The sequence below is a fragment of the Momordica charantia genome (assembly GCF_013281855.1).
Source record: "Momordica charantia cultivar OHB3-1 chromosome 6 unlocalized genomic scaffold, Mcharantia_2.0 BLBB01000006.1, whole genome shotgun sequence".
Lineage (NCBI taxonomy): Eukaryota > Viridiplantae > Streptophyta > Magnoliopsida > Cucurbitales > Cucurbitaceae > Momordica > Momordica charantia.
The window spans coordinates 11,266,104-11,289,450 of NW_028275164.1; the positions used below are offsets into that span (position 1 = coordinate 11,266,104).

At 37.4% G+C, this 23,347-nt stretch overlaps 1 long non-coding RNA gene and 1 pseudogene across 1 annotated transcript; one reads left to right on the forward strand and one right to left on the reverse strand.

The window, feature by feature from the left end:
• Positions 1–11,599: 11,599 nt before the first annotated feature.
• LOC148210682 (uncharacterized) lies at positions 11,600–13,527 on the reverse strand. The gene is made up of 3 exons (XR_015791914.1): positions 13,441–13,527; positions 12,809–12,853; positions 11,600–11,823 (listed from the first exon to the last, which is right to left on the reverse strand). It is a non-coding gene; the product is annotated as an uncharacterized LOC148210682 (long non-coding RNA).
• Positions 13,528–17,406: 3,879 nt separating this feature from the next.
• LOC148210683 (uncharacterized) lies at positions 17,407–18,453 on the forward strand (annotated as a pseudogene).
• Positions 18,454–23,347: the final 4,894 nt, after the last annotated feature.

The following is a 23,347-nucleotide window of genomic DNA, read 5'->3' on the forward strand; positions in this document are numbered from 1 at the left end:
TTAGTCTTTGTGCAAACGAAAATAATAATAAAGCAATTATCAGTCTATTTTCCCTACCCTTTTTATCGATTTCTGGGGTATTTATAAGAAGATAAGAAAAAGTAACCGTCGTGTGGGGTGGCACACCCAGTTTCAACGATGCGACTCCCGTTCCGAAAGAATAGGGAAATTACGTGTTGTGAGGGAAAGCAGTTAAAGCACCTCATCGTGGGTAGCAGAATAACCGCTCTGCTAGATCCTTAGTTCAGCTAAATGCCTAGTTCGGTAGTGGTTCGACCTAGTATTGTCTACTTCTGTAGGATGCTCACCCTCGTGATTAAATAAATCGGGTGAGGTGTCCTTTGGGGACCGACGGTTAAACAATAACCCTTACTTTGAGAAAATTCTACGGCTCAATACGAATTTCGCTTAGGTGTTCGAAAATCGCTCTGGGATTTCCGTTGCTGGGGACTTCAACTATCTCAGACTCACGAGGTTAGGCGCTTCTTTCACCCTTACTTTGCGTTAGGTTATGCTCGCATCTGTTTCGATCTCACCTCAGCCCTTTAAGCTTCATTAATGGCTAGGACTAAATCATTCGATGTTAGTTTCCATAGGACTTCAACTTCCCTAGCACCCTTAGAGAATCCCCCAGTAAAAAGTAAAAAATCCCACCGGAGTAAGCATAGTGAATCACCGGACATTAGCGACGATTACTCCGATTATTCGTATTCCAATTGCCCTGAAGAATTATTGGGGATCCTTAGGTATAATTATTCTATCTCAAACAACATTGAGTTGAGAATCCCTACGACGGGTGAAACCATCAATAAACCCCCGCTAGGGTGTGTTAGTTTCTACCCCCAAATGTTCGAGTACGACATTAGATTGCCCTTACATCCCTTCGCCAGCTTTTTCTCAACGCTGTTAATTTAGCTCCTGCCCAACTAACCCTAAATGGATGGGGCACTCTGATGGGCTTCTGGTATTTGTGGTGGAGATTCTGCAAGGATAGGTCCTGCATTCTGGCTGTCAAGCAGATGCTTGCCATCTATACCCTTAAGAAGTCGTCAAAAGCCCCAGGCCGATATTACCTGAGTTGCTTTCCCGGCCTTGCGAAATTAGTCAACGAGCCTGTAATGGAGAAAGGTTTTTCCTCTATAGTGAATGGCCCAACCTCTATAAACAATTGGAAATCAAGGTGGTTTATGTTTCGGGAAACTGACCGATGACTACTAGTGAAAGGGCCCCTTACTGTGAGGTCCCTATGAAATTCGATAGACTAGGTAAGTTCAAACTTAAGGTCGCCTCCCTCTTTCATTCATTTCGACTGAAGTCCCATTTTTTTTAAAAAAATGATTCTCTACTTTTACAATATTAATTGATCCTCCACCACAGTTGACCAAGGAATCCAGACCGGTTCTAGCGGGCTGTGTGTCACAATCGCACCTTTTTAAAGCAGCTCGAGCGATTGTGCGGCACTTGCTCTAGCTCAAACGAGCAAGTCAGCCGGGAAAACAGTAAGTTGCGGACAATCTCGGTCGTGGGTCTAGCCTCCGCTCACGTTTTAGGAGAAAATTGGTTTTAGAAAACGTGAGAGAGAAAAACAGTTGAAAACATCTTTAAAACAAGCATTGTAGACATTGGATGCAAGAAAGCTTTGATTGCAAGAAAGTATACAACACTTGGTCGGGGGGAGGTTTGATGACTACTTGGTCCCCCCTAAGGTACATTATAAGGCATTTTTGGTGTGGCAGGTGTAGACGTCCTAAGTGGCGAGGAGTCACTCGGTGGCCTACAGGGCCCGTGTGAACTCCGATTGGCTTGAAATTTGGCGTGCTTACATATCTTACTAATACACACCTAGTTCCAAAGCCGCTCGGCCAAAATCCACCTACAACCCCAAAAACCCGATACAAGAAAATTACACTAGAAAGCTTTAAAGACATGAAAGGAAAGCGAGTGGTGAGGATGGTTTGGACATGCGGCCATGGGTAACACACCCTGGACAAGCATGCCCACAACACTGTGCAACCCTTTCAGCCTGAGATCGCTATAGTCCTGATCTCCTGTCAAACAGGAACTTAAGGAATTGCAGGCTCACAGCTAAGCTTACTGAAGGTTGTCTTTCCTTTCTCCTTCATTATTTTACTTCTTCGCTCTTTTTGAATTCTCACTAACTGGATCCAAATATTCTTTTGTGCATCCCCGGCCACAGAAGTTTAAGAGCAGTCGTCGCCATGAAATTCTGCTAGGGGTTGGTACTTTTGACTCTGCAGCTGGGGAAGAAGTGGCTACGAACTCTCCCCCGAAAAAGGCAAGGCAGAAGAGGGCTTGCGTGACACAAGCACGGGCTGCGCCTAACACCGGGCCCGAGGTGCCTACCGTGTCATTCTATCCTCCTGCGACCAAGCCATCTACCCCGAGAAATACCTATGGCCAGAGGCCTGCTTCTTCCTTTGCTGAAGTAGCAATAAACGAGATTTCTAGCGAACACTCTCTACGAGAGAGTGGCGTTGAGGACCAACAACCTTTGAGAAGGAAGAGGTTGCAATGTGATGAGGATCTAATTAATCCACTGATCTTCACACGGAAGCTATCCCTCATGTTCTTCTTGAGAGTGGCGTTAGCCTTCTTCACACGGCAGAGACGGATCCAAATTTGAAGCCTCAGGAGGCGGGCCTAGGATATCCCTTTACGAGCTCGACGAGGTTCAATCACGCTCCCCTTTGATGGACAATACGGGCTTCGCTGCCGGTCCTTCCAATGCGGGGGAATGTTCTTTTAATGTGTCTAGAACTCCCCCGTCTCTGTCGATTTAGTGCCTCCCTTCCTAACCGACCTCTGTGTGAGTGAAACTTTATCGCTCGTGAACAAACTTTATCCTGCTCTCTCGGGCGAGTCAGAGAGGTATATTTGCAGCAACTCTTATTCAGCTCATGAACTCTTTTATGAGGCAACCACATGCATCGCCAAGGTAAACCTTGACTTTCCTTTCTTTTCCTTTCATCACCTCTGTTACATGCGTCTTTTCTAAACTTTAAATTCAAACCTCAGGCCTTAGTCGTCTCTTGCCGCGGGGTGGCCTCTATTGGAATGAAGCTTTCTTACCGTGATACGGCTGGTCGAAAAACAAAATCAAGCTCGTAGAAGCCACTAAGAAGGCTAACGCCTGTTCTACTCAATTTACCAACTACAACACCCTGTTGGAAGAGCTTCGAAAGGAACAGGAGGCTCTGGCTAAGGAGAAAGAAGAGTTTAAAACCCTAAAGCTCGAGACTCTTAACGTCCTCGCTGCTTCTGAAAAATGCATCATTGAGAATAACAAATACAAAGTCGAACAGACCAAGCTGGAAGAGGAGGTGTTTCGACTGCAGACTGAAAATTTCGAGCTGAAGACTGAGGCCGATCAAGTCAGACCGCTTATTGCTCAACTGAGAGAGAACTCGTCGAACTAAAGACCTATACATGGAATATCCTGAATGCTGAGGTCGAGAAAAGAAGGTCGATCGAAGCCGAACTATCTCGACTGAAGTCCTTCACGAAAGAGACTTTAAATGCTGAGGTCGGCAGGAGGGAATTAGCCGAGGAAGAATTGGTTGACATCAAGTCGAAACTCGGGCAGACTGAATTGAATTTGGCCAACATTGAATCTAAGTTTCACGAATCGAGAAGGTGGTAGAAGACTATATATCAAAGCTTGCGAACGCGGAATCCAGACTTGTCAATACTGAAGCTAGACTCGGCAATTTCAATCTTTTATATGAGGTAATGTCTCAGTTCCCTGAGTTCAGGCAACTCGAGAAAGATTTGGAATACTGCGGTCTTGAATATGCAGTCGAATGACTTAAGCGATTTGCTAAAAAAGTCGACTCTGACCAACTCGTCTCCATGTTCGACCATGACTGGGAGTTAGCCATGAAGTGAACATCTGAACCAACAGCTAATTTTGACCCTAACAAAGAGTTAGGCACTTCACCCCCCTCTGAAGTCGCCAAACTGGGACGCCACACTGGAACTGGTGACGAGGTCAGAATTAGTACTGTAATTGAGATAAATGATGATACTGCACTTGATCCTTTGACCACTAGTTAAAGAGGAGTTGGTGGACAGCTCGGTTTTTGTAAATTTCGAACTCGTATTAGTTTCGAATCATTACGAGATTTTATTATCTAAATTTCGTGATATAATCGTCCTTAAATTTCAGGCACAATTTTTCGCATCAAATCGTATCTTTTCATTTATTTCCACTGCGCTCTTTAATTAATTCGACTGCATGGTAGCCTTTAATTCCTCTAGACACCGTTTCGATTTTCATAATTAAACCGATTGACGCACTGACGTTTTGATTTCTTCCCTTTTCTCTATATATTTATCACGTTAGTGGTTCCACTTCATTCTACTCCCTTCAGCGATCCCAGTCTTCCTTCATTTCATTTCTCAAATCCTTCCGCACCATGTATGAGGAAGTAAATGGTCCTCCCACCACTTTTATGGAGATTTCCTCTGACCATTCCGGAGATTCTTCTTCTTCTTCTTCTTCTTCTTCTCAGTCTGCTGCTCCGGCCTCGCCAACTGCCCCCAACCCGTCACCAGTCAACGAGGGGGGACCTTCATCCACTTGTCTCCTGTGCTACATTGCTCCTCCGTCAACATTCGAACTTCGGAGGGCTGAAGAGAAGACCCTCAAACTGAAAAACGAGGTTGCACATCTTGTGAACAAACTATAGGAGTCAACCGTGACATCCTTGAGATTCGAAGTCGAATGTCAAGCGCTGAAGAAGGAGAAGAAGAGTTGGGAGAAAGAATAGTCGGTCCTTGAGGAGGAAAGTCGCGCCATGGAACACCGTATTGCATTTCTGGAGCGGCATCTGTCCATGAAAAAGAAGCGCAAACGAAACTGATGGCCCTTTTTTCTAGTTTTTTTTATATTTTGTTTCCTGCTGTAACTCGGAAATTATTCCGAGTAAAAAATATTTTGGGAGAAGAAGTATTTTATTATTAATGGGAGTAAAACTATTGTCAAAATTTTGTGTCATTCACTATTCTCTTGCAATTTGAATTACATAACAGAATAATTGAATCCAGTTCATTCATATTAGAATAATTAAGATCTTTCATATAACGAATATGGGGTTTGATTAGTCGAGCCCCTTGGCGTAGTTCGGTAAGACCATAATACACCTGGGAGCTCTTCTTTCACCCTTCAATTCTTCAAACCTCGTCTTTAATCCTCGTACTAAAATTTTATTAACTGCTTCCACCTTACCGTTAGCTTGTGGATGGGCAAGTGAAGAGATAAAGTGCTTTATTCTGAGGTTTGCACAGAAACAGTTGAATTTGTCATTATCGAACTACTTCCCATTATCAGTAATTATGGCATGCGGAATTCCGAATCGACAGATTATATTGCGCCAGACAAGATTTCTCACTTTGGCTTCCGTTATGGTAGCCAAAGGTTCTACTTCGGCCCATTTAGTGAAGTAATCAACGACAACAATGGCAAACCTTACCTGGCCTTTACCAGTAGGTAGTGGTCCAATAAGGTCAATTCCCCATTGGGCAAAGGGCCACGGACTAGAGATTGACGTCAAACTTTCGGGTGGCTGTTTTATCAAATCAGCATATCTCTGACTCTTGTCACATTTTTACACGAAAGTTTTCGTGTCTTTGCTTATACTCGGCCAGTAATATCCCTGCCGAATGATTTTCGACATCAGGGTTCGAGCCCCAGTGTAATCTCCACAAATTCCTTCATGTACTTCTCTGATCACATAATCTGCTTCATCTGGTGTAAGGCATTAAAGTAAGGGTAACAAATATCCACGCTTGTACAACATTTCTCCCTGTAGTATGTAATGAGCGGCTTGACGGTGCAGTTTTTTAACCTCGCTTTAATCGTCCGGCTGAATTCCTTTATGGAATTTAATGATTGGGTCTATCCAGCACCGAGGTCGGGCCTCAACCGAACAATGCTCTTCTTGATCGATAGAAGGCGAGCTCAACACTTCAACCCGTACTATGTGAGCCAGATCTTGTGCGCTTGGAAATAAGGTCGTAACCACCGGGCCGAATTGACTAGAGCCAAAGCTAGCTTTTCGATATCCGGGTATCTAGTTTCTGCACTCGTCATTGACTTACTCGTATAGTACATTGGGCTTTGTACTCCTCCATTACTTCTTATCAAGACCGAACTGACTGCGGTATTGGAAACTGCCAGATATAGGTACAAACAGTCACCATGTTCTGGTTTTGACAACAAAGGTGTTGAACCCAAATATTCTTTTAGCTTGACAAAAGCTTGCTCACATTCATCCGTCCATTCGAACTTCCCCTTCGTTCGTAGGATTTTAAAGAATGACAGGCATTTGTCAGTTGATCAGGAGACAAACCGATTTAACGCGGCTATTCAACCGTTCAAGCATTGTAATTGCTTCAAGTTTTTAGGAGATTCCATCTCTAGTACAACCTTAATTTTGTCTGGGTTTGCATCTATCCCTCTGCGATTAGCCATAAATCCTTGGAACTTTCCCTAAGAAACCCCAAACACACATTTGGTTGGGTTTAATTACATTTGATAATACTTCAGTACGCCGAAGTCTTCTGTCAGGTCAACCACATGTTGTTCGGCTGTAAGACTTTTAACTAACATATCATCCACGTAGACCTCCATATTACGGCCTATATGCTTATTGAACATCATGTTAACCAACCGCTGATATGTTGCCCCTGCATTCTTAAGACCAAAAGATATCACTTTATAACAGTAGAAACCTTGATCTATTATGAAGGCTGTATTCTCCTGGTCGGGTACATGCATTTTTATTTGGTTGTACCCCGAATATGCGTCCATGAAGGTCAATAACTCATGGCCTACTATCGCATCAACGAGTTAGTCAATTCGGGGAAGGGGAAAGCCGTCTTTTGGACATGCTTTATTAAGATCAGTAAAGTCGACACACATTCTCCATTTCCCGTTTGCTTTTTTTAGCATTACAATATTAGAGAGCCACGCGGGGTAGTAAACTTCTTTAACAAATTCAGCCTTGAGGAGCTTATTAACTTCCTCAGATATTATAGCGCTACAAGCAGCGTCGACAAGTCGGTGCTTTTGTTTAACAGGCTTACAATTTGGATCAATGTTCAGCCTATGAATATCACATTCGAATCTATTCCCGGCATGTCTTCGTGAGACCATGCAAATACATCAGCATTCGTTTGTAGAAAATTAACTAGTTCTTCTTGTATTGGAGCTTTCAGCCCCAGTCCAATGCTGACGAACTTCTCATCGGCTCCTAACTTAATCTCCTCGACCTCTTACTTTGATGTTCCCCATCCGAGTTCGTTGCTGATCTCATCGCTGGAAGTCACCTCGGTGGATGTAGCCTTAAGGACTACTACACAAGTTCGGGTACCCTTCAATGCTGTTGCATAACATTCCCGTGAAGCCTTCTGTTCGCCTTTGACGATTCCAACACCATTGACAGTTAGATACTTCATCATCTGGTGGTAGGTGGATGGCACAACTTGTAGCTCGTGAATGTATGGACGTCCCAAAATGACATTGTACGTTGATGCGCCATCCATGACAACAAATTCGGCAATTTTCCGAACCTTGCTGTCGCCCTCGCCAATGATGACGGGTAGTTCGGTACAGTCTTCTGCCACAACTAACTCTCCCGAGAAACTGACTAGGGGTGTCGGACACCGCTTCAGCAGCGACTTTTCCTGACCCTAGACCAGATAGGTTGAGAGTGAGAGTATATTGGTTAAGGCCCCTCCGTCAAGAAGTACTCATCGGACTTACACATTATCAATTATGGGTGAGATTACTAATGCATCATTATGCGGCAGGTGGACCCCTTCCAAATCAGTCGAGGTAAAAGTAATAGTCACTGTTGGCTGGTGGTATGAAGTGTTAACTTCATGACTAGTCTCTCTAACAAGGACTTTCCTTTTATTGCCTGATTGTCCTCTACTTGGACCACTAAATATGGTGTTAATCACTACTGGCCTCTTTCCTATGTACTTTTTTAAATGACCTCACCTGATTAAATTCTCGATCTGGTCTCTCACGTCATAGCACTGTGAAGTATCGTGTCCATGATCCCTGTGAAATCGACAATATTTGCTTTTGCTTCTTTTGTCCGGACTTGATTTCATCTTACTCGGCTTCTCTAGCATTGTGTGCAAATCACTGTTTTCGATATTGGCCAGGAATTCTGAGAGTGGGACATTTAGAGGATTGTAACGGTTAAACTGCCTTTAGCAGCAATCATGGACTCATACCGTCTGTTCTTGTCATGGTCGACTATCATATGTTGACTTTTTTGACTCATGATCGCAGCTTATATGGTCTCTTCTCGACTACGAGCTCTGCCCTTGAGCTTGCGCATGCCTAGATATCACTATTTGATGCTGGAGGTGTTTTGACCAAAGGACATCCCCAGCATGCATGTACTAACATGCTCGTTGAATTGCTTCGCTGTAAGTCCGAGCTGGTTGGATGGCAAAAGAATGGACCAGGTCAGGATTATTTATAGCTGATGTGAAAGTCATTCTGGCTGCATCATCTGAGCAGTCGAGGACCTTAATTTTCTCTGCCATAAATCTCCCAACGAAATCACGTAGCGACTCGTCCTCCGATTGATAAATGGTAAGGAGATGGGTGTTGGGCGTTTTCCTGTCGTGTTGGGCAGATAATTGGCTTATAAAAACCTTTCTCAATTGCTTCCAGGACCCGATGGTCTTGAGTTTTAACTGTCTGTACCAGGACCGGGCTTGGCACTTCAAGGTAACAGAGAAAGCCCTACACTTCATTTCATCCCCTGCTGCACTTAGTTCCATCAAACCCTCGTATAGCTCGATGTGGTCGATTGGATCAGTTGATCCGTCATATGGCTTCATATCTAGCTTTTTCATTTTTGGTGGAAGTGGATATGCCATTATAGGGGCGGTGAATGAGGGATCTTCCCGTTCGCCTAACTCTACCCAATGAGCATCATCCGTCTTGCAACTTTGTTTTAAAGCATTAAAATCACTTTGAAGCTTGTTGATTACTTCCTTCATGGAATCCTGCACTTCCGGTATATCGACCGTGGCCTGGTATGTCAAAGTGGTGGCGGTCATTGCGGTAGGCGGCCATTGAATTGTATTTGAGTTGACCCCTCCCCCCCGGTAGCTGGGGTAGACCCAAAATTCAGCGTAACCGAAGTTTGTTGTCCGACCTGTTGAGGTATGTTGCGTTCATCCAACGTCTGACGTAGGTCGAGAGTCCCTACCGTAACGTGCACGCCAAACCTTCTCTTGGGTCGATTGTAGCAGTTCGTCTTACTCCTAAATTGAGGCGCTCGCGAACTGGCACCCGTGGTGGAACGTCTTCCTCCTATGATATCGCCGGAACCTTTCCGTGCGTTGGATCCCTTAGAATGGGTGATTCAGCAGTATGTTTGTGTACGTCAGCCTCTCAAACCCTGATAGATGGTCCTAGTGCATGTATGTCCTCTGTTATTGCCTCTGGGATTTGACCGCGACGCAAGACCACAGTTAAGTTGGCTATCTCCACCCTCAATTGGGCGACACCACCTAACTCCAATCAGACCTCATTGAGCTCCGCACGCAGTTCCGTTAACTCTTGGCCCATTTGTCGGGCGGTACTTGAGGAGCTGGGTCATGCGGCATTCTTTCTTCCGCCATCGCTCTGCTTGGTTGGCTACTAAGCTTGTTTGATTAATTCCAAATTTAGAGAGAACTCTCATCCCCACAAATGGTGCCAATTGTTCTTACTGAAAAATCAATAATCACAATAAATTCCTGAAAACACTCGCGAATTGAAACTTGCAAAAAACAAATTAGCACTCTGATGGTCTAGTTAGTCTCTATGCCAAACGAAAATAATAATAAAGCACTTATCAGTATGTTTTCCCTTACCCCCTTCAACGATTTTTGGGTATTTATAAGAAGATAAGAAAAAGTAACCATTGTGCGAGCTGGCACATCCCGTTTGAACAATGCGGCTACCGCTCCGTAAGAATAGGGAAATTACGCATTGTGAGGGAAAGCAGTTGAAGCGCCTCATCGTGGGTAGTGGAATAACCACTCGACTAGATCCTTAGTTCGATAGTGGTTCGACCTAGTATTGTCTACTTCCGTAGGATGCTCACCCTCGTGATTAAATAAATCGGGTGAGGTGTCCTTTGGGGACCAACGATTAAACAACTAGTATGAGATGTTTTTTTTTTCAAATAGAAAAAAAACAATAGAAGTTTCAATGTTGTAACAAAAAAAAGGTTAAATTACAAGGATAAAAAAGAGAGTTTTTAAAATACAGGATCGAAATGAACCAAACCTAAAAATACACGGATCAATATAGCATTTTAACGAAAGAAAAAAACTTTACATTGACTTAAAAAATAGTTATAATAAAATAACTTTACATATATAAGAATATATATACTTGTATAGAAAAATAAAAGGACCAAAATATTATTGTTCTAAACATATTTCATAGGCACAATTGAAGGGATTTTGGGCTGGATAGCCTTTTTACCAAGGTAATATTGTTTTTTACCCACTTTTTTCAAAACTTATATTTTCTAATCTATTGACATCATTTGAATACCAATTTACTTTCATTATCCCTCCACTCATCTTTTTTGTTTAGATTTCTCTCTCTTGTTCCCTCTCTCTTTTTCCCGATCCCCCCCCCCCCCCCCCCTCTATTTCCCTCTCTCCTTTTCTAGATTTCTTTTCTTTCTCTAATTTTCCATTAACTCATTCTTTCTCTTCTTTTTTTCCTTCTATTTTTCTCTGTTCTGTGATACTATAGGTATTTTTCTCTCATTCTCTCTTTTTTTTTTTTTTTAACTAAAAGGGGAGATAAGAGAGGATAGGAGAGGGGAGAGAGGTAGAGGGAAGAGAGGAGAGAGAGTAAGAGGAGAGAGGGAAGAGGGGAGAGAGAGCGAGAAGAACAAGAGAGTGATAGAGAGGAAGGGAGAGAGGAAAGAGGAGAGGGGGAAGAGAGGAAGAAGAGAGTGAGCAAAGGAAGAGAAAGATGAGAGAGAGCGAGAGGAAAGAGAGCGAGAGGAGAGAGGGAAGAGAGGAACCAATTTTACTAGGCAAAACTTATTAAAACCAACGCTTCTTGCTTAGAGCACCAATACAACAATTACGTTTCCTGAACCAGTACACCTCTTATCAATTAACTCTTATAGCTTTGTTCTCATTTCTCTTACCTTCGTGGGAGCCATAACCATAAAACTACTTTTACTCAACATCTATCTCAATCTCATGGTCTATTTTCTTATGACTGGTCTTACTAACTTCTTTCTCTTTCTTTCTGTTGATTCTACCAGTAGTACCTTGAGTTTCAAATTCTTAAAACAAATGCATTCTGCCTCCACGATGCAGGACTTCTTATAATGTAATGCATATCACACATTATTTAAATGAACTGTAATGCATATACTTCTCATCTAATGCGGGATCTTTATTCTATGATACCAAACTGACGCGACCCATCCCAAAACATCTACTAGTTCTAAAACAAGTCGCCCCGACCACAGACCCCGACTAGCTACGACGTCCATGGTCAACTTTCTTTCTTAGCTTTGACCTAAACTTTGAATAACAAACTCTGAATGGATGCACAATAAATCAATAATCTTAACAGAATGACCATTCTTACATCCATTCTAAACATTTCTTTTTATCAAAAGGGTGATAACAGTTTTACAACAACTACATGTACGTACAAAGTGATATGCAAATCCTCAACTACTCTAGGTGGCAGAAGCTGAACTAAATTCTCCTTGAAACTCAGAAAGTTAGATACTCAGGTACAACCTGGGGGGAAAAACAAATGATAAGCGGTGAGCTGGAAAGCTTAGTGAGTGGTAGGCTAATAGGAAAATATTACTTCTTTCATAAACAACTGAAATTCAGTTCTTAAAACAAACTTCATAAAACTGAAGTAACAACATTCTCATCTGAACTTCATAAAACTTGAGCAACTAAAAACTCAGTAAAATTTCTCATAATAAACTTGTATCAACAATTTCTTTCTAGGCAAATCGAAAAGGTAATGCTCCTAAGTCCAGGATTTGGAATCCGAATTTGGCCCTAATCACCCCAACATTCCCATGCGTCCCCTACGACCCAATTACACCAACTTCTCAACCGCTCTAAAACACGTTCGAAAACATATAAAACATTCTTCCTTCAAGCATAAAACAGATAGATAAAACTGAACACCACACATGTATCCATATTCTATTCTGGTCTACTGGCATAGAGTAATCTCAATACACATAGCAGAATAATTCTGGTCTACTAGCATAGAGTAATCTCAATATGCATAGCAGAATAATTCTCTCAACACGTGGAGTTAAATGGTCCTAAAGACTTTCTATTTTGGGTATACTATAGAAACACATTCTTATAGCATACGGATAATCACCTGGATACAATAACATGGTGGTTTGAAAACTATTCTCAATCTCATTAATAGTTCTAAAATTATTTTCTTCTTCTTTCTAAGAATATTTATATCTTTCTCAAATCATTTCTAAAATCTTTTTTTCTAAGAACATTTCATAAAATTCTAAAATCATTTTCTGAAATCTCATTCTAAAAATGAGATTTCATAACTTTCTCAAATATTTCTTTGAAATCATAAAACATTTCTAAATTCTAAGAAATATTTTTAAATTATCAGACAAACACATTTTCTTTCATTCTTAGCAGAAATGCTAAATCTTACATAATATATATAATTTCTCAGAAATTCTATAATAAATATTCAAAAACGTTTAATAAAATAACCACTCACAAATCCTTTAAATCGAATCGTACGCTGTTCCAAATTCCGCTTGACCTGAAATATCGATCCAGTGCCAAATTAATTCATGCTTTAATCCAATATAATTTCAACATCCTCTTATTTCCAATATAAATCACATTATTTTCAAATTATGCCATAAATCCAATTTTATAATCCACTACTCTCTTTCTCTCCCTACAAATCAACAATATAACCCTATCATTGTTTTTCTTCTTCCTTCAGTCGAGCCCCAAAATTTCCTTCCCTCTCTTATTTTGTTTTTTTTTTTTCTTTCTTTCCTTCCTTCCTTTCCAACCACAACTCTCTTTTCAGTACTAATTTCTTTACCGTTTTACAACCATTAATGCATTCTAGAAAAATCTCAAGCAACTATACTCATCTTCCTTCCATTCCCCAACAATTTCTTGTTTAAACTCCTACCATATAACCCATCAACAAACCTTACCTTATCTGTAAAATCAATTAAGAAAACCGAAAATCTATTTTCTTTAACTCTTCCATAGGTGTTCTTGCACATAACAAAACAACCCACAAATTCAAAGAATAAAACCCACAAATCTTCACCTTAAAGGAGTTCTATAACTCATGGTGTCTCTTAATTGGTTTCCATGAAAACTTACTAAGTTTTGGATCCAGAAATCAGCACCCATTTCTTCAAACTCTTCCTCCCTGATTTCTCTGTTCTCTCCCTTCTTCTTTTTTTTTTTCAATCTTTCTTTTCTTTTCTTTTCTTTTGTTTTCTTTTATTAAAACAATTGTCACACACACACAACACCACACACACGTGCCACCTTAAAATTCTAATTTTCTTTTCTTTTCTTTTTTTTATGCAAAAAGACCAAAATATCCTTTCAAGCAAAAGTTCAAAATTCACCTTTTTTTTTCTTTCTTTTTTTTTTTTCCAAAACATCAAACAGTCCTTACATGTTTCCTATTTTTTCAATAACTTCGTTTAACAATACAACTTGAATTTTTGTTCCCTGCAAATAGTGCTAGAATAATTAATTTATTTAACAATTAAAATAATAAATATTTAATACCAAGTAAAACAACAATCAATATGATCACAATATAACTTATTGGTCAAAACTAACCACATCAATTTAGAAATTCATGTTAATTTATAAAAAATATAAACATAAAATAAGGAATCCAAAAGTAGTTAAGATCAAGCAAACAACAACCAAGCCACATGCATTTCAAAAACAGATAATCAAAATATGATCGAAGTACATCCAAAATTAACATCAATTTAGAGAAAAGTAGAATATATCATAGTACAAAAATTATTGGTCAGAACTAACCGTATCATTAATTAATAAAAAAATATAAATATAAAATAAAAAATTCAAAATTAGTTAAGATCATGAAAAGATGAATAAATAAAATTTTCTTGGTTGTGATTTGAGGAATCATTTCTCTTACTATTTTTAAGTGGTCTTTTGTCACTCTGAAGGGACTGGAGATTTTATTGTTGAACTTTTTTCTGTTTTAGTTGAAACAATGGTGGTAACTGAAGGACAAACTAGTTTTGAACGTTTTTAGAATTAGTTGAAGTATATTTCCATTTACATCAACGATACTTTTTCTTTTATTAAAAAAAATATAAATCTAAAATAAGAAATCTAAAAATAGTTAAGATGGTGCAAACAACAACCAAGTGGGTTAAAATAAATATTAAATTTAATTTTATAGGAATCCAAAAATAGTCCAGAGAAAAAAACAATTAGTTTCTGTTAGTTTGAAAAAAAAAATACTCAGAATATGATAACAAACAAAATCTCACATCAATTTATAAAACATAATGCTTAGAAAATATCAAAATACAAAATTTATTGGTCAAAACGAACCACATCAATTTATAAATCCAAGTTAATAAATGTAATTTTATAGTTTACCTCTTCATCAACTAAAATTAATTTCTATATTCGCAAATCTTGGTTTTGGTATGCTTCAATGTGTCCCTTACAAAGAACAAAAACTTTTAATTTCTACTATTTTTAGAAATGTATGATTTCTTTGATAAAAGAAGATATCACATTTTGGGAGAAAGGAGGTATGAGTTCTTTAATTTCCACTATTTCCTTGTATAAATAGTTTGTAAATGAGTAGACACATTGTTTTGTAACAAACATACCTCTTGATCAATCACACCATATGGGAAGGGACACACTGCTTCTAACGCTTCTCTAAACATACATCTCATTGAAACAACAACATCTCGTAAAAATATATAGTATAGGTGAAGGGTAAATTGAGTATATATTAAAAAGTTGAGGGCAAAATGGGGAGGTAAAAATTCTCGTCCATAGCCTCATTTAGATATAGTATAGATGAACAACCCATGAATACAAAATACTAGTTAACAGAGCAACAAACAAAACAAGACTGAAATAAGAGAAATCTGTGGAAAAAAGAAACATAATGGTGTCGAAACTTAGACTATAATACAAATTATAAATTACTATTGGAGTGGAAAAAGACCCAATTGAAGTGGGACTCCAGAAAAATCACAAACTCACAATTGTGAGTTCCTTACTTAGGTCAGTTTAAGAAAATAAAATATGTGTATTAAACTTGGTCATTCCACAGAAAAACAAAAACTACAATAATTGAAGTAGTTCGTTTGACTATATTTGTGCACTTATCTTTTGTAGTTATGCCTTTGCTTACTATGCCTTCATGCGTTAATTCATTGTCCTAGTTAGAAAATTAAATAAGAACTTGTTTACAAAGACATTCATTTTCTCATCCATTTAAGCCGTTGAAGTTGTTGCTCAACCTTCATACCTAATCAACACAATTAAAGTTGTACGACACTTGAACTAGAACCTTAAACATCTAATTTACTTGAGCAAGAAAATTAATTACACTATGATAATACTTGACTTTTCATCTTCGTTGCATTCTGGTATTGGGGTTGTAAGGAGTGCAAACAAAGTTAAATATTCGTTAGGGAAAGTGGTGAACCTCTATAATTTTGCTTTTTCGTTTGCTTTTGTTTACAGTTTTTTCCTTATTTGCATATTATGGTGTGTGTTTGATATTTCTGTGGAAGGAAAAATTATTCAGAGCTATTAATTTCTCAACAAGTGGTATCAAAGCTATAGAGTTGCAGATCATGGGAGACAAATATCACGCACACCATTATTATGAAGGGGTTCTAAAGTTCACTGGAGAGAATTTCAATTTTTGGAAGATGCAAGTAAACGATATTCTTACGTGCAAGAAGATACACAAGACTCTGGGAGAGAGACCAGCGGGGTTGATTAACAAAGATTGGAATGAGATGGATGAGCAGGCCGTTGCAAACATCATAATGCCTTTGTCGATGGGTGTATGAAGTCTCGTGGCGAAAGAGACGACTATGAAAGAATTGTTGCAGGCCTTGCAAGACAGGTATGAGAAACCTTCTGCTAACACTAAAATATTTCTATGGACGAAGTATTTCAATATCCACATGGAGGAGGGAACCATGATGAATTCTCATATTAATGAGCACACCGACATATTAAACAAACTAGAAAGGATGGGCATCAAGATTGATGAGGATGTGAAAGCTATGAGGTTGTTGACATCTATGCCTGACAGTTAGGAGACGATGAGGACCGTGGTGTCGAATTCGTTAGGGGACAATAGCTTAAAATTTTTAGCTATTTGTGATGTTGCCTTGTCTGAGGAAGCCCGGAGGAAATTAGGGAAAATGTCTGCATCTACTTCAAGGGCAGACAACATGGTGAATCAGCTTTGGTGGCTCACGATAAAGGGAAGGCCAAGATGAATTACACGGGGAAACAACAGTATAGAAATTGAAGGGATCGAATCCTGCAGCGGAAGAGCGCGAACACGTATGCTTCGATCTTGTTTTGGAATTACAATAAAGAAAAGACATAAGCATGATTAAAAGGAAGTAGTGAAACATACCTTTGAAGACACTTCTTCGATGTAAACACCAATGCCACCAAAAAACCTTCATCGCTATCCTTTGGATGTTAAAAACTCGGTTTATGGGAACTGTCTTAAAACTGAGAGGGAGATCGAGAGATTGAGAGAGTGATTTTTCGCTAGAGTTTTAGAAACTCATTCGACCGACCAAAAAAAGAAGGGGAGAACTTCCCTTTTAAATGAAGGAGGAGTGAAGGGGAAGTCACCACTTCCCCACTTTCACTATTAATGGTCGGAAGTGGGAAGTTATCTCCCATTTTCTTTTTTTTTTCTTTTACTTAATTAAAACAATTTTAATTAAATCTAATTTAATTAATAACAAAATGAGAGTCCTTAGTTATAATTAGAGGCACCTTTAGTTATAATGGGAGTCTTTTTTTCTTTTATATGTACCTCCAGAATATAATTAGAGGTGCCTTTAGTTATGCAGCAAATCATCTGTTGTCGAGATATGTACCTCCAGTATATAATTGTTGAGGATGAGTCTTTTACAACAAGAAAAGACAACTATTGAGAGGTTATTAGTACCAATTAAAGGTGAATGAAATTTGAAAGGGGAGAGTATTATGAGTGATGGATGAAGGGAGTGACAAAGGAGATCTTTAATCAACTTTATAGCCATCTATGAAGGTAGACCATGTGTAGTGCATACCTTGAATCTTGCCTTGAAAAACATATGTGTTGCCAAGAATGTTTAGAATAATCATATTGCATATGGAGAATGCAGTTGGACCTCCGATGTAGCTGGTGACATCATGGTAGTGAAAAATTTTATCATGAATCATTCTATGAGGCTGGCCATGTTTAATGAATTTGTACCTCTTAGATTTCTTTTTCGATAGCTTAAACACGTTTTGCATCGATTGTCATTATGCTCAAGAGGTTTAAAATTATCAAAGGTGGTTTACAAGCTATGTTCATTAATGGCAAGTGGGTCAATTATAGAGAAGATATGTGGGAAAAACCCAACATGTAATGGAGTTATTACTCAATGACTTATGGTGGGACAAAATCGATTATATCCTTTCCTTCACTTCACCCATATACGACATGATCAGAACTTGTGATACAGATAAGCCTTGTTTACATTTGGTAGTTGATATATGAGATTTGATGATTGCAAAGGTGAAGATAATCATATGTAGACATGAAGGATTGAAATCGAGTGAAAAGTCATCTTTTTATGATATGGTGCCCAACTTTCTCGTTGATTGTTGGAACAAAAACATACTCCACTACATTGTTTAGAACATTCTCTAAATCTAAGGTACTTACTACTTAATTACTATCTATCTTTTAATCTTTATTCTAGTATTATAATTCATGTTTTATAGGAGAGTTTAACACTTTCTAACAAACTTATATTTAGGTATTATAGTGAAGAATGACTTGCAGAAGACCTTAATCATGTGTCTCTGAGTCAAGATGTAGAATTAACTCGAGAGAGAATGAATTGTTTGAAGAGGTATTTTAATAACCCCTTGGATTGTATAAAGGTGAATATAGAATTTGCAAATTTCTCTACAAAATTCAGAGATTTTGTTGATTATGATTCTATAGTAGATAGACATATATTAGATCTTAAAAGTTTGTGGGAAACTCATGACGACTATGCAATAATGCTTCAAGCAATAACCTTCTTCCTCTTCATGTTGCAAAAGAAATTGGAGCACATATTCTTTTGTTAATTCTATCAAAGAGGAATAAAATAACGCGTCAACGTGCAAAAGATTTAGTATTCATCCATAGTAATCTTTGTCTCTTATCAAAAGGAAGCCCAAAAGATTTAGAAAGAGAGACTAAGTCATGAAATATTGCTGGAGATAGTTTTGATTCTTTTGAAGACGCTTGCATGCTTGAAGAAGCAAATGTGTCTTTGGATTAAACAGATTTGGAAGCTGTAATTTTTAACGATGATTGTCACGAGGATGTAATGGAGATTTGAGATGGTAACTTTAGTCTTAAACTTTCTTTGTATTGGTCATTTTGAACTTTATTTTGTAACTTTTGTTGAAAATTGGATGTAATTGACTTGATATTTCTGCATTTTAGTGAAATACATTTAACATATTTTATGTTAAATTTAAAAATATTCTAAAAAAAATATTAAAAAAACAACATCTCCCTAACATGCCCATGCCTTAGTTTTTTAGGAATTGACGTTTCGCGGTGTCCTATTGTGTCCATGATGTACATGCTTCTTAGGTGCCGGCAAAGGTGCAACGGCAATCGACTCGAATACCGTTTTGGAATCTGTGGAAGCTATTAGTCTTAATTGTATTGAGATCCACCAACATGATTTGGGGAATTTTCCTAATTCTTCCTTACTTGACATTGTGGAGAATAAGACAACTATGAAGTCTATTATTTCCCTTCCAATTCTAAATAGGGGTGTCATAATTGACAAAATCTCTTAATTAATCGAGGAGTCTCCCCCGACGTCATTAAATGAAGATAATTATTTTCCTTTGTGGATTCTGATTATGGTGCGTGGTTACCACTTTTCTGATGTAACCCTTAGTTGTCCTATTTTTTGTAATGCAATGTTTTTTTATCAAAATAAATAGGTTGTCTAATATCAAGACAATTGATAAATAGACTGTTTGAAGATTATGACTTAGGAATCCAATTATTCATCGAATTTGGGTTTCGTCATACGAATAGTTCTATTTTATTCAATATTCCTAATTGAAATGTGGGAATCGTATATCTAAGGATGCTGCAACCATTAGAAATCGTTTATAAGAACATGGTATTGATAAAAGCTATAGGGTATAGGGTATGAGGATGATAATTTGTTTGTATGTAATTGACACGATTTTAAGACTATTTATGACAGATTTTCATATGTATCGAAATCATTTGAAAATACGTTTGAGGTGTAACGATAAAGCATTTAATGAACTATTTGGATGTATATGTAATTTTATCATTGAATGCTATTATTTATATATTGTATTCATAGTCTCCGAGATAACCAAATGCAGTAGAATGCAGATACTATGTCATCCGATTTATGCGTGACATATTCTACCCTTGTAATACCACGATCTCAGATTGCTACGCATATAACAAAGTATATGTATTGAAATAATAATATATATTCTCATGATGCATTGCTTTGACTTTGATATCAATATGTACATATGAAAGGAGCACCACAGATTTACACCCAAGAGCATTTGGATGTTATTCGAAAGGAGTTTGTGGAGTTCATACTCTCACATATATATTTTCCATAATATATGTGTTATATTCTTTTTTGGCTTTCTTGCCGCATGTAGGAGTTTGGAAAATTTGTTGCATGGAAGATTTGATTGAATATTTTTTGGCGATACCTTATCATCAACTAGAGCTACTATTGCGGTCTATTGAGGTATGATTCTCGATGATTGCCTATGCCTTATGTTAGGGGTGAGCAACGAACACCGAAAAACCAATCCGACCAATCAAAACTGACAACGACCGACCACTTAATTTTAATATGGAAAAAAAAGTAGACGACATTAATGCAGTCTGCTTCCATGTTGCTTTAGTCTAGGACTACAACAGGGTTGAAAACTAAATGGCCATTGGTTTTAATGAAATTATTTATTATTTTTTAATTATTTTTTAACTACTTTTTTATTATTATTTATGTTTCTTCCCCATTCTCTCATTTTCTTTCTCTCTCCTCTCCCCTTCCGTCAATTCTTTTCTTTTTCTCATTTCTCTCCTCCATTATTTTCTTTTCTTCTTCCCAGTTCCCAGCGGAAAGCTCACTCCACGACCACCTTCTTCTTCTTTGTCTTCTCACTTCTCAACTCCCACCATCACATCCCACCTTCACTATCATCTTCTTCTTCGTTTCGTAGTGCCACAACCCCATGGCCCTCGCCCCCTTCCATTTTTTTAATATATAAGTGTCAGTCTTTCGACAAAAATGACAAACCGAAGCGATGGTTGGTCGACCGACATAAAAATAGTAAAAAAAGCCATTGTTTTTTGACGTCAGGGTTGGCCAAAAACCGACCTCAATCGACAGATGCTCACCCCTACCTTAATTTTCTGACTAGATTGTTGAGCTAAAACACATCTTATTGATTTATAAAAAACATGTTGGTTAGAGTGGAATTATTCATTGTGGTTATCATATTAATATCATATATTGTCCTAAAGGCCAACCCCCAAGCTGGTTATACATCATGTTTGTTATATGTTTCTATAAGCCTATAATTGTTGTGATTATACCCGATTCAAATTAGTATTTCTCTACCTATGTTGAACTGAAAAAGAAGGGTACTTAGGTAGGAATTTGTTCTCATTTTTTATTTGAACACATCTTATGATTTGTGAATAGCATGCTGTTAGAGTGCATGAGTTAATTAATCTTAATATTGTATCTTATCCCAAACACCACCACAAGTCAATTATAAATGTCAATAAAATCGGTTTGTGACAAAAAAAAGTCTTTGAAAATCATTTTATAACAATTAAAAATTGTAATTGTCGAACTTCTCTTGACATCTCAGAACCCTTGTCAAAAACGTGAAAATTGTCATTACAAAATATTTTATGATCTTCAAAACATATCATTACTAATATATTACAATAGTTTTATATTGTCGTTATATGATTTTTCGTGACGTGTATAAAATGTTGTGATATAATTTTTAATAAGATTGTTAAATTGCCATTATACAAATTTTCGTGACATTCATTAATTATCGTTAATATAGTGTTTATGACAATTATAAATTGTCGTCAATACATTTTTATTGACTGGAGAACACAATCTTTGCTTCATTGAGTGATAGTTATAAACTGGTATGAAATGAGTAATTTGTGACATTTTGAAATTGTGGTGGATGACAGATTTGTGACAACTTATAACAATCATTATAATTTTAGTGATAGACAAATTTTCAATAAATGTCACATTATCTTTTTCATTTATGCCTTAATCGATCTAATTTTAAGAATAATACTATTTAAAAAATAAATTACAAAAATAATGCAGGTTTTAAAATAAAATCAAAAGAAATGTAAATTAAATAAGAAAAATTTCAAAATTAAAGTAGGTGTTAAAACTATTTACAAAAATAGGGTGGAGATTTGGTCAAAGTCAAGAGGTGCCACATCATATGGAAGTAGCGTGCGTTGTACGCGATTTCTAGGTAAAAAATCGCAGACAACTCAAGCGATTTCAGAATAATTGAGCACCATTTTTTTTATTAAATAACCCATCCCTATTCGCCCCTTCCTTCCCCACGGTGTCCCCACTCAACGGTTTCTCTCCCTTGCTTTCTCCCCTCCACGCGCCCGTATTTTTTTTCTTTTTATTGGTATTGGTGTAGTGTTCATTTTAGAGAACTAATCACAATTTATGATTTTTCTAAACAAATTCAAAATTTTCGAAAAAAGTATAATTTTTGGTTTTATTATAATTATATTAGGACAAATTGTAAATAAAAAAAATCAAGTTTTCAAAAATCTTCAGTTAGAATTCTTGTAAACTTCTGTTTAATGAATAAATATCATATTGCCAAAGCGAGCATAGCTCATCTGTAATTGGCATATGCCTCCAATCAAAAGGTTGTGAGTTCGAAGCCCTAACACAAATCGCGGCAAATGGACGCGATTCTGGTGTAAATCGTGTCCATCCAATGCGACTTATAGGAAATCGCAGCCATTAGACGTGATTTCACCACCTATTTTTGTAATTAGTTTCCTTTGTACATTATTTTTGTAATATTTTTTTTAAAAGCATATTATTTAAAAAAAAATCCATCTTAATGTCATGACAGTTTAACTGTCACAAATTGTGTTGATGATAGTTTTTAAATGTCGTTGAAGCCCGAATTTCTAGTAGTGGTTGATGTGTTTTTTTAATATATAAATAAATATATGAAAATAAAAAGGAATGTCATTAGGTTTTTTTAATATAATAAATATGTTTAGTGGTGGATCCATGAATTTCATTCATGAGACACAATACACATAAATATTTAATAAAATAATCAACGAAAAAAATTTCGAAATGTTCATAGGTTCATAAATGAAGTAATTGAATAACATTAACAATTGCCCTCTACGACTTTTCATATTCTAAAATTGATTCATGATAATGTTATTATCAAACTTATCAAATAAATCTTTATCAATATATGCTATGAGACTGTCGCTCATTCATTGATCTCTTATTCGATTATGCAATAGAGTCTTCACAATATTCATGGCAGAAAACATTCTCTCTACAGTAGCTACAGGTAAAATCAATGCAAAGGTGAGTAATCGATAAACTAATGGATATATCTTATCTCTATCTATCTTGACCATTTTTACTGCAAGATCGCTGATGCTTCTTAGATCACCAAACTCAATATTTGAGTGCACATCAATAATGTAATTTTGAAGTTAATCATCCAGCACAGAGAGTTCAATAGCTGGAAAATCTATTGTATAAAATTGAGCAAGACGATTAAGTTTTTGTCCATCAAAAACATCAAATTAATCACTCGGATTCAAACATGACACGCAGAGAAGCAACTCAGTACCTTTCTCGGTAAAATGGTTACTCAACTCTTGAAGCTACATATTTAG